At 36.5% G+C, this 12904-nt stretch overlaps 1 protein-coding gene across 2 annotated transcripts in view; it reads right to left on the bottom strand.

Annotated features, from left to right (window-relative positions):
• The window catches only part of Fhl1 (four and a half LIM domains 1), a 58286-nt gene that overhangs the window by 31630 nt on the left and 13752 nt on the right, over window positions 1–12904 (bottom strand). For both annotated transcript variants that reach the window (XM_071606192.1, XM_071606193.1), the window contains exon 2: window positions 7008–7081. The gene's annotated coding sequence lies outside the window, so the exon portion shown is untranslated. The remainder of the gene's footprint in view (window positions 1–7007; window positions 7082–12904) is intronic.

Here is a 12904-nt window from a genome sequence, read left to right as displayed (position 1 = left end):
TATTATTCCATAATGGATAAAGTATATTATCCATTATGGAATAATATATTATTCCAAAATAAACACAAATGTAATATCTAATCAATGTTCCCATTGAGTTACTATCCTTACAAAAGTTCTCTTATAGAAAGTTCTCATAGTTCATTCACATTAAGAAACAAAACTTTATTTCTCTGAAAAGAAAATTATTTCCTTGGGATATCAGTGATGCTGTGTGTGTGTGTAGTGCGTGCGCCTATGTATGTACATCTCTGTGTGTGTGTATGTGTGTGTGTGTTTTCTTAGCTTTTCTTTACAAGTACAATGTGTAATCTGATCAAAGACTGTGTAAGAATCAAAGTCTCTGGAGACTCTATTTTTCATGACTCTTAGTTGGGACCCCTTTTATAAATGAGGCAGTTTCTCTCCTTAAGTGAAAATGAATTCCTTTTAAATCAGAGGCTGGGCAAAGTTAGGAGATGTTACAAGAGGTCAAAATTAAGTCCATTAAATCCCAGGCCCACATTTAGTCACCATAGAGACAGGGGAGATAAATAAACCAGTAACCTTAACAAATGTGCTGCACCTTTGCCAGGCATCTCTCTGACTTACCATTATTTTTACTTAAGTATCTCTCAGTCCAAACATAACCGACTCTGAAGAATACAAAATCAAACAGAACTAGGCCCAAAAGAAATACGAATGCTCATTCAAGCAAAGGGCAAGAAAGAGAGTCAAGAACTAACCCCCCTCCCTTAGCAATGTGCTTTCTGTTCCCCTTGAAAAATAATTGCAACATGAAGCTCCAGAGGCAATGACATATGGGGAAAATATGTGGTGCCAAAGCCAGAGGAAACCATGTCAAAAAAGAAAAACAGACATGAAGTAACTGACCTAATTAAAAAAGAAAAGTATACTTAGAGCAGGGAAACGAGTATATCTGAAACAGGGAGAATAGCTGAAAGGGAGGGGGCACTGTGAGAAGGCTTGCAACTTGAAAGTGAATTTCTATGCCTTATATGAAGGAAATCAGAAGATAAGAAGGGTCTTGCCCTCAAATTATAGATTCATTAAGATTCTCCTTCATGGGACTGGGGTTGTGGCTCAGTGGCAGAGTACTTGCCTAGCATGTGTGAGGCACTGGGTTTGATTCTCAGCATCATATAAAAATAAATAAATGAATAAAGGTCCATCGATAACTAAAAAAAAATTTAGAAAAATTCTCCTTGATTATACACTGAACCTTTACATATGAACTCATTCCCTGGCATTGCTACACATCAGTTAAATGTTCTGAAGCAAACATTTGTACCTTGTCATGTGGAACAGCAAGATGCCTTTCTACCAATCACAAAAACATAGAAGAAAGAAAAAATGGGGTCTTGGGATGAAGGAACAAAATAAACAAGAAACTGAATCATTGAAACTCCATGTTTAGGCTCTAAGCAGGAATCCTCATCAGGTATTTACTAGGCACCTACTGTGTGATAAGCAGGAACGTCCTACTTGCAAAATGGAGTTAAGTAGTCATAGTAGAAGATTCTCAACCTTTAAGTGAACACAAACTTATAGTAAAATATATATTCAACATAAATAAAACCTCAAAGTGATACTTACATTTTTATTCATGTGCCTTCTAGTTCTTGTCCATATGTACATATCACTTTGCAAAGTTATAATCACAGCATATACACCATTTTGCATCCTTTATTTTTTTTTACTAAGGTTCTATTGCACAAATTCTTTAAATTATAACTTTTAACAAATTCATGGAATTCCACTGCATAGATGTGTCACAATTAATCAAAATACTTGTTGAATAAATGAACCATTTCTCTATCAGACATTTAAATTTGTTCTAATTTTTATTCTTACAAATAACATTGTGATTAATACCTATAACATACAGCATTTTTTCTTCTTTGCTTGGGAAAATTTGTTTCATAGAATATATCCCCCAAAATAGGATCACTGGATTAAAAAGTACCAATCTGTGACTTTTGCCATATACTGCCAAATAATGCTTCAAAAGGCTTTGTGCCAACCTATAAAGCTACGAGCAATAATTATATGTGTGTCTGTCTCAAATAATCATATTAACATTGTTTTCTTTTTGTTTTTGTTGATTCAATTGGTGAAAAGTGTACCTTATTGATATTTGAGTTTACTTGTCTTTACACCTAGTAAGGCTAAACCTTTTTCCAGGCATTTATTTTTGTGATGTAATATGAATATTTTTTACCCATCTACCTCCTAGAGAATACATTCAGCCAACTGGTATGGAGCATCTACCTCACATCAGGCCCCTGTATGCCTTTCTTACTATCAGAAGGAGTTCTGCATAATATAGAACTTAATTATCTTTTCCTATGTACAGTAAATTTTTCATGGCTTACTTTTCATTTTAATTATACTTTTTTATGATAGAGTTGTATTTATTTTAATGTGTTGATTTATTCCTTGCTGCCTTTTTCTGTTATCATATAGCTTATGACATTATTATATATCCAGAGAGTTGATAATAATTCTATTTTCTGTGAACTTTTTTACAAGCTAAGAGCCCCATAAGTATATTGCCTTATATAATAAAATTAAAGGGGCTGGGATTGTGACTCAGTGGTAGAGTGCTTGCCTAGCACGTGTGAGGCCCTTGGTTCAATCCTCAATACCATGTAAAAATAAATAAATAAAATAAAGGTAATATGTCCAACTACAACTAAAAAATAAATATTAAAAAATTTCTAAAAAATAATAAAATTAAAAGCTCTAATCTCTACTTCACCATTCTTGAACTTTGATGTAACTGGCTTCTTTACTAGGAGCACATAATTTAGAACAAAATATTCAAACAAAATTTTGATTTATCTTCCACATATGCTATATTATATTCAAAATAATTGATTTTTTCACCTAACTTGCTACAAGTAGAAGTGAACCCAAAATAATATTGATAAGATTACTTTCTCTTTCTCAGGTCAAAGGAAAAAGTCACTGCCTATTTTTTCTTTGGATTGTTAAAGGGTTAAAGTCCCCAAACTACCCAAGTAGACGCAGACCCTTAGACTAGTAGCAGTGTAAATCTAACATTCTGTGGAACTGCAGAATCTCAAGTCCTACTCCAGACCTCCTGCATCAGATTCTTTACATTAGAATTAGAAAAGTACTGAGGGAGTCCACAGGAATCTTCCAGAATGAACTAAAACACCTGAATCTGCTGATGTTCCCTCTCTTAATCAAAAGTATACCTCCCTTGAAATGCTTGCTTTCAAATCTTATAAAGCATCCCCCTTATAATGAACATCACTCAACATTGTACACCTGAAAATCAACAAGCCCATCTTCTGAGAAAAAGGATGACCTTTTCTTTGCAACCTCAATTTCATCTATACCTGGAGTTGAAAATTCACATGCTTGCATGAGTAAAACATTCCCTTAATGGCACCTGACCCTTGACCTTAAAGTTATGGAGACTTCAAAGAATGCTGGAGATTATGGCAAACCCCAGAGTCTGTGCAAAAATTAAAACAGTAGCAACTTGGCTCCAGCCTGATGCAGCCAAACAGGAAGGCAGGCTCAATACTGCCAGATCTTCTGATACTGAGAAGAAGCTGAAAAATCTGAATTTTTAAAAATATGAAATCTCTCAATTTTTAAATTCTGGCAATTCAGTTGAAATTTTAAAAGAACACCTCAGTGTGCCAGATCCAGCCCACCAGTTTGAGACCTTGGCTCTAGACTGATAATTTCCAAATTGTTTAAGCCTGTGTAACCCATCTGTGCCGATTTGCATGCTTACTACCAGTGCTCCAGGAAGACAGGTCACATCAATATAAATGGCACACATAAAATCACTATGACTACTGTCTTTTAAAATTTTGTGTTTTGTGAAAATTAAAAACTGCCAAAATCAGTAATGAAAAATGACCATATGTCAGTGATACAAATATTTCCTAGATGTGAAATACGTGTCTAATTAATTAACAATATTGTCATTACTAGAGTACAAATACAGAGTACTCATATTTAGCCCAGCTCATATATGTGTTCAAGTCTGTGTTCCAAATACTTCCATAAACTAAAAGGCAGCCAAATGGAATAATTTCAAGTTTCTGAAATATAAAGTTTATCTAAGATAAATGCTGTTAAGCTTAAAATGGGACACTCAATTATTTTAAAAATATATCTTCCTGTGGAAACTGCAAAGTTCACATTCCCAAACTGTTCAATTATTCCAAACAAACTTTTAAAAAATAGAGTGTGAAAGGCACAGTTTACATTTATGTTCACTTGGGGCATACGGATCCGAGGCACAGCTGCATCCCCAATCATCATCACATACTTTATTATTTTGCACATGTTTATAATAATTGAGATGGCATAAATCAAAGGCTCAAAGAGCCAAGTAGAGAAAGGGAATATTGGGCAATGCAATAAAGAAAAAAATTCAAAAGCAATTTTCAGTTTCCTCATCTGCTAAAGGGAAAATAATGTAAGGATATCCTACACTGGAGGAAATATCAGAACCAAAATATATTATTCTTTTTTGTTTTGAATACCACTACATTTCTGGCCTGGCACATAGTAGGGCTGAATGAATGAATGCATAAAAGGAACAATGAACACAAGAAGCAACTGCATTACTTTTATGTATTTCTGTCACCAGGAAACAGAATTTAAAATAATCCATTTAAGTGACTCATCTGGGAAACTCATTGCTCTAAAAGAAAACCCAAAAGATACCGAATTTTGGTCAGAGTGAAGATGTCGTTGACGTATTGTTGGTATTAGAAAACCACTTTAAACACATGTTGAAAAACTTCAATTAAAGTGTTCCATCTTAAGAACACAGCCTTGTACACCTATATCAAAGTTTTCTACTGATGAAGATTGTCAAAGTTGCAGATTGCCGTGGAATTCCTGAGGGCAAACAATGAAGGTGAATTGCCAGATTCCACTAGCTGGCACTTTCAACTAAGTTAACGGGAGGATGTTTTACTTAAGGAAACTAGTTTCTATTTCTGTGGGAAAATAAAAAAAATTAGAGCTGTGAAGTAATAGAGTTAAATCTCTGTGGGGCTGGGATTGTGGCTTAGAGGTAGCGTGTTCGCCTAGCATGCATGAGGCACTGGGTTCGATCCTCAGCACCACATAAATATAAAATAAAGACATTGTGTCCACCTATAACTAAAAAATAAATATTTTTTTTTAAAATCTGTGCTCTTTAGAACACTGTGGGATTCCTCAGGGGAAGGGTGGCAAAGTCACAGACTCCTGCTTGAGCCAAACCATTTCTAGTTTGGTTTTCTTTACTGGGGTTAACACTAAGATTTTGGGGGAAGATAGGTTTCTATGGTGTTTTTTTTTTTTTTTTTTTTTTTTTTTTTTAATTTGGAAACACTGTGCTGGGTAAATAGTCATTTATGAAGGATATGGCAGAGTTCAGAGGCAAGGATGAAAAGTCCACCTTGATTTTTACTATTAGCCACTTTAAAGCCCCAGACCCTTGGAAGGACTTCCCACTACAACCAGAATTGAAAAAATAAAATGGGTAAAATTCAAATTAAACATACCTCAAAATTTGCCCTGTTTTTCACTTTTCATGTTTAACATACTGGTGTATCTGAATAGATATACAGGTTGAGTATCTCTAATCTGAAAATCTTAAAAATCTGAAATCTTCTAAAATCAAAACCTTTTTGAGCATAAACATGATATGATACCACAAGGACAAAATTCTATACCTAACCTCATGTTATGTGGGTCAATCAGTGTAGTAAAAATATTTTGAAAATTACCTTCAGGCCATGTGAATATGGTGTATCCAAAACATTAATTATTTTTTAAAATATTTTTTAATTGTAGATGGACACAATAGTTTTGTTTTATGTATTTATTTTTATGTGGTGCTGAGGATCAAACCCAGCGCCTCACATGTGCTAGGTGTGTGCTCTACTGCTGAACCACAACCCCAGCCCCAAAACATTAATTAATTTTATGTTTAGAATTTGGTCCCATCCCTAAGGTACCTCAAATACTCCAAAATCTGAAATCTGAAACACTCTGGTCTAAAGCTTTTCAAATAAGTGATATTCAATCCATATTTTACAAACTGAGATAGATTCCGCCAGCAGACATAACAAAGGCAATCTAACAAATATCTAATATAACACTGAATGTCTGATAGCTGCATGGGGAAGGGGGAGTGGAAAAGGCAAAAATACAGCAACCTTTTAATGGATGAAACTGCAAATCCTGAATGGTATAATATAGGCAAATGCTACATCCCCTCTTCTAAATGCCTGGGGCACAAAAAAATGAGCAACTATTCCTGCATTGTGCTTGAGTGAGTCATCTTTAAGATTTCCCTTTTTCTGGATCATCACAGAATGTAACTAAGCCACTGTGGCTAAATGAAGAGGACAGAGGATACCTAGCCAATGTATAGTAAATAAAAGTTCTGGGCCATCAGGCTGCTCACACCAATGCAGCAGGGCTGCTCTGAACTTCAGGGCAATTTTTTTTTAATTTGCTGGTGCAGGTTAATGTGACCCACCAGAAGTACTCTTTGGTGTTTCTATCATGAGATTTTTCAGTGGAAGTCCTACAACTTGTCTCTTTCCACCCTGGACAGAAATATTCCTGATGGTTGATACAGCCAGCACTGGTCTCCAGCAGGAGTCTGCTCCCTTCCATCCTGGTATTTGCTCCATGAAGCTTTCCTGCTCCCTACTGTTCATGCTGCACATAAGCAGGTCTTTATTTTTTAACTAACCTTCTAACAATTCTGTTGTGCCTATCACACTCATTTTTCATGCCCCCAAGTTCAAAGCAAATGAGATTTTCCCTTGAAAAGGCATTTCCCCAGAGAGCTAATATTTAGGGTAAGCAGTGATATTGGTTGGGCCAATTAAAATAAACCTCTTAAACCTCATGTACAAATAAAGCTCTTCGTACAATGCTGCCCCTAACACCACAAATTGCAAGATTGGAGATCAGCATAAGAACCTGTGGCAATTAGTAAAACTTACCTCACACTGGACGTGTGGAGAACAAGATGTATTCGGCAAGGGCTTGGATACCGTTGGGAACAGCTTCCACTTGCCTAAGTTAGGGAAAAAATGAGAATCAAGAGACAAAGTTACCTTTTTAGAATAAAAGTCAGAAATTCTAAAAAAAATAAAGTCAACTTCCTTTGAAATGGCTCATGATAACACATTCTACTTAGTATTTACAACCCTTAGAGTTAACGGAAAACTGCCAAGATGTTCTGCATATTTCTCCAAATGTCTGTTTATCATATAACATTAGCACTGGCAGTGGATCTGGCTCCCTCATTATCAAGCTGTATTAGCTCAAACACTCAGCATTGTTAGGGGAGTGAGCTCATGGCCTATTTCAGTTTTAAATTAACATTTGGCAATCACCCGGGTAATCAAAACAAATGACTCAGTCGTTTAGAATAGATTTATTAGTTGAGCCTTTTTTCTCTTTTAACATCTTTAGAATATTTTGCCACAGGAGGGCTCTGATCCAGCTAGAATGTAGAACGCAAGTCACCAGAGGAATATTTAGAGGTGTTGCCATGGAGAAGAGGTGCTGTGTGACCACTGAAGTTATCTCCAATCAACAACAGGATTAGGATGCAGGCTAGCAGGCAGGCTCATCTCAGTGTGGATGGCTCTATAGCACTAGGAAACAGGTGTGCCTTCTGTTGTTCCCATCCCTGACACAAATACAGTCCACCATGACACGCTGCCCATAAGCCCATACACATCACCACTTTATGTCTTACACTGCCTAGTGATCACCTCCCTGAGAGCAGGACCCATCTGTTTTTTCACTGTTCTGAACCCACGCCCAGAACAGTACCTGGCACACAGGAGGCTCTCAAGAAGTATCCATGGGAATAGGGCAAATATAAACCAAGGATTTTTAAACCAGGCTTGAAATCCCCACCACCTCACACCAACCATACCCAGGCTGAATATCAAAAAGGCAGTAGTGCAGTAGTTATAGATTTAAATAATTTAATAAACTGTACAATAAAGAGTTGGTTCCATTCAATAGGCTAAAGGGTTCCTCTGTTTAAGATATTCTAATGATAACTGTCATAATTAAGAATTACTCTTCTGAACTCACAATGTACAAAACTATTAACTATAGGGACAGGGTTCTTGTTGCCAGGTGAAGAGCCCAGTGGAAGACAAATTTGTGCTGATGGTGATTAGCTAACATTCAAATATGTTCATGAAGAGAATGTTTAAAAGTGCCTGAACTCAAAGAAACATCTTCTAGTCTTCCTCCCACCTATACTTAGAGATAATATTTCCATATTCTATCATATAAATAGACATTATTTGTTTCATGCTATAACTCATTTCTACTACATGACTTTTAAGTGTTTTGGTGGCAGGGACAATCTTCCTTTTCTACCTCCCAGTACTCAGCATGGAATGTACAAACAAAAGCCCTGTTCAGTCTCCTGTCCCATCACTCATACCCCACTTATATGGAACTTACTGTTTCTAGAAGATGCCACACCCTTGTATGCAGCTGCGACAGGAATGCAGCATGGCACAGCTGTTCACAGCCTGGGTGCCAGAGTCACACTGCTTGGGTTCATACACTGGTCCCAACTCGTACGACCTGCCAAACCTCTATGAGCATCATAATGGCAACCTACCTCACAGTGGTAAAGAGGTAAGCACATTCTATGCCCTTGGCAGTGCCTGCCACAAAACAGGTTCTCACTGAATATTAGATATATAATTATTGATACTCACTGAGTATTCGATATATAATTATTACTACTAGTATAGCAGGCAAAGTATCAAAATGTTATCAGATAATAATTTCATGTGCTTCCACAAACACTTGGCACCCAACTTAAACTACAAAACAAAACTGAATCCCTCACATTCTAGCCTTAGTATTGTATTTCAACTTATTCTTGTGGAATTGATTTTTCCTGGGGGTGGATACAATTTGTACTGGGTTCTACTTGAAGGAATCTGGTTCTCTGCTTAAAGAACCAGCACAACTTCCTTCCTAACATCTCAGCCATGCTGATGCCTTCCTTGCTTTCACTGTCCGCTCCCCAACTCTACAAGTTCTGGTTTGAAGTTGGGGATTACAAGTGGAGAAGGGGCAGGGAAGCTGTCTTCTAATAACCAGACCAGGACTCTGGCTATCCCTTTCAAAGGAGTTCCTTGCATCTCCTGTTCCCTGACACCCTCCAGAGGGCAGAAGAGGGAAAGACCCAAAGGCTGAGGAGGCAAGGCTCTCAAACTGAGGTCCAACTTAGACCCCTGCTAGGGCAGCCTTCCATTCCAGTTTGTGGTTTTCCATCAAGAACCAGTCCAAAGGACAAAAACCTACAGTGAGATCTGAATGCATTTGTGTCTCTGTATCATTTTACTGTCTATATTAATATTAGTTAGGGTTGTGACGTTGAAGACACTCATGGTAGGTATATTTGTGCATACTTCTTAATTTGTAGTATACAACTTTGGTTCTGACCAGACATAATACAAATTGTGTTGTTAATACCGAACAAGTCAAAGAATAAAAACAGAAAAGCAGCCAAACACACTGGGCAAAATGTGATGACAGCAAAGTAATCCAAAATAAAACCCAAACAATTTAGGGTCAGTCATGCTTTAAAATAAATCATGTTAATCTTATCCCACCCTGACAAAACTAATAAGTGAAATTAGAGAAATCATTTATATTATTCCAGCATAAGTCTGTAGCTACTTGTAGTAACCATCCAAGCTTAAATGATCCCCAATCTCCAATCAATTTGGTGAATTATATGGAAAAATAAAATCAAAACAACAGCTATTTGAGTGAACTTTAAAGACCAGTTGAATCAATCAAAATGGATGATCCCCACAGATTTATTGTCTCCTCTAGATTCTTTAAATGTGATTGCCATGGCAACCATTCCTTAATCAGGTCCTTCAGAATATTCTCTCCCACCTAAGAAATCAAAGAATCGGTGAACCCCAAAGATCTTCTTAATTAGGTACACTTGTGATGGTAACAGGCGGTTCAGACTTCTCATTTACCCCACTTTTATTCATTTACCTTATTTGATCTACTATGGGAGTCAGAAACACTGGCGCATGCACCATTAAAATGACATTTTCAATGTTAATATAAAATGCAATAATAAATACACCTGAGATGGTCACAATTCCTTTAGCAAAAGAACGGACAAAATGGTTCTCACTTAGCTAAATAATGTATTCAAAATAAATGACTGAGGTGAAAGATGCCCCACTTAAATTTTTTTTAGTTGTAGATAGACAAAATACCTTTTTTTATTCATTTTTATGTGGTGCTGAGGATTAAACCCAGTGCCTCACACATGCTATGCAAGCACTCTACCATTGAGCCACACCCCAGCCCAAGATGCCCCATTTTTAATAATTCCAAAACAATCAAGATCAACAACACAACCAAATCTTTAATAACATATTGACTTAGTAAGTAAACAAAAACCAAAAGGATATTACCACTAACAGAAATAAAATAAAGTACAATTTTGTGTTTTTATACTAAGATAATTTATTTCACACAAGCTCCTACACTTATTTTATAGGACATACTCACAATGTTCTTCACAATTTGGAGACAGGTTTTTATCCTTATCTAGTTTGGGAAAAGACCGGTTATATTTTTTAAAGGTATCTACTAGATATACTACACATTTAAACTGGTGATTAGTCCAATATTTTTCCAAGGATTTTGGCAGTTCCTTAAGAAAACTAAAATGTGCACAGATTTGCCATTTTTCACTTTGCACTGTTATCTTTTAAAATACTGAATCTGCTTTTGTAGATTTTCAAACTAGACTTTCCTTCTGGATGTGGCATGATCTATAAACTAACAAAAGGTGGAAGGGTGAGCAGTGCCTCCACCATTCCCCAAATACTAAGGGACCCTTTTCCTGGGCCATTTCCAAATCAAACTTACAGAATTTTTTGTCAAGGAAAATATATTTGCTTATTTTTTGCCTGTCATAATAAAACAGTAAGAATATTTATGAATAAAAAAGCAATCAAAAATAAAATAGAAAAAACTAAAATTATCAGGCATTAGGAACAAGTGGGAACAAAGCAAGAACACAAGTCAAATGGTGAAATCCAGCAAGAAAAATGGAGCGACAAATATTTGCTAAAGTCAAAAGGTAAAACCTTGAAATTCTTGTCCTTTGCCCTAATGTTCAATGATGTTTTTGCTTTGTTTTAAAAATAAGGAGATTGATGTTCTTTCGATGACTATTGCAGCAGCTCCCAAATAAAACAAATGATAAAATAAAAATTCACTTAATTGACTGAGAGGCTTGAATTAATCACTGCCAAGTTTACAACTTTCCCACAACTCCAAACATTCTTTCCTTAAGAAAAACAGCATTTTGCCTCCTGACATGACCATGGGTAGCTTTTTAGGTGACTGTAATTCTCTATTTTTATATGACTCATTGTGGACCCCCACCCACAAATTAGAACGATATCAAAACAATAAAGGACAAAGGATTGTAAAGATCCATAAATGACAATTCTGACAGATGCATCCAGAGAACAGTAGCTCTCCCTGAAGTCTGAGATGAACTCCTGAACCAAAGACAGACCCATCATCCCCACAACCCTCACCAAACTCTGCCCATTTTTTCTACAAAAGAACTTTCATACTTTTTTCTTCCCTACAAACTATTTTCTACTGTCTTGGTTTAGTCCATTTAAGGCATAGAGGATGAAGCCCTTGTGAGTGGGAATAGGTACCCTTATAAAAGGGCTAGACTGAAAGGATGCAGAATCAAGGCACCATCTTAGAAGTGGAAAGCAGCCCTCACCAGACAACCAAACCTGCTGGTTGATCTTAAGACTTACCAGCCTCCAGAACTGAGAAATAAATTTATGTCTTATATAAATTACCCATTCTCAGACATTTTGTTATAGGAGCATAAACAGACTGAGATAGTGCCCTCCCCCCAATAAAGTTTCCCCAGATGAATCTGATGTGCAGCCCAGGTTAAGAACCACTGACCCAAATTCCTATAGTTCATAGTTGCAAAACTATAGTAGGCATCAGAGTTTCCTGAAGGAGGGGAGGATCTTGTAAAAATACACATGGCTGGGTCCCATCCCCAACATTTCTGCTTCAGAAGGTTTGGAGTGGGGCTCATGAATTTGCATTTCTAATAAGCTCCCAGGTGATGTTCATGAAGCTGGTCCAAGAACTCCACTTTGAGAAAAACTGATCTATACTCATCAGTTGTATAATTATACAGTATAAACATATGTACCATATACATATAATAGTAACTACTACATATACGGTTTGAGTATCCCTTATGTGAAATATTAGGGCCAGAATTATCTCAGATTTAAATTTTTTTCAGATTTTAGAATATTTGCATACACTTTACCATTTGAAAGTCCTTAATCTGAAATCTAAAACGCTCCAAAATCCAAGCATGTAGGGATGTTCAACCCATACGATCCATTTGGCAAAAGAGAATGGGCCACCTTATGGAACCTCTTCCACATTTTTTATGAACCAAGCTACAGGGTATCTTAGAGATGATCTAGTCCAATTCCCTTTTTATAAACTGAAACCCTGAGTAGAGAATTGATTTGCCCAGAGGATCAGATGGTTTGTGGCAGAACTCTGGCTAGGATTCAAAATTGCCGATTCTCCTCACTACCATCACCCCACCCAGTTCAATATACCCTCTACTACATCTTTGATGCTTCTCTAACAGCTTCTCAGAGTGAACATTCCTTGCTTGAAGTGATCACAATGTTTTAATATTCCCCACAGCATCTAGCCCACCCAACAACGAGCCTTGAACATTAGGGTGAGCACTTCATAAACATTTGTTGATTAGATTTTATGAAGTACTTAGCCCCATACT

This window comes from Marmota flaviventris, chromosome X (assembly GCF_047511675.1).
Source record: "Marmota flaviventris isolate mMarFla1 chromosome X, mMarFla1.hap1, whole genome shotgun sequence".
Taxonomy (NCBI): Eukaryota; Metazoa; Chordata; class Mammalia; order Rodentia; family Sciuridae; genus Marmota; species Marmota flaviventris.
Note: the sequence above shows the minus strand (reverse complement) of the source record. Positions and strands in the feature narration are given on the sequence as shown.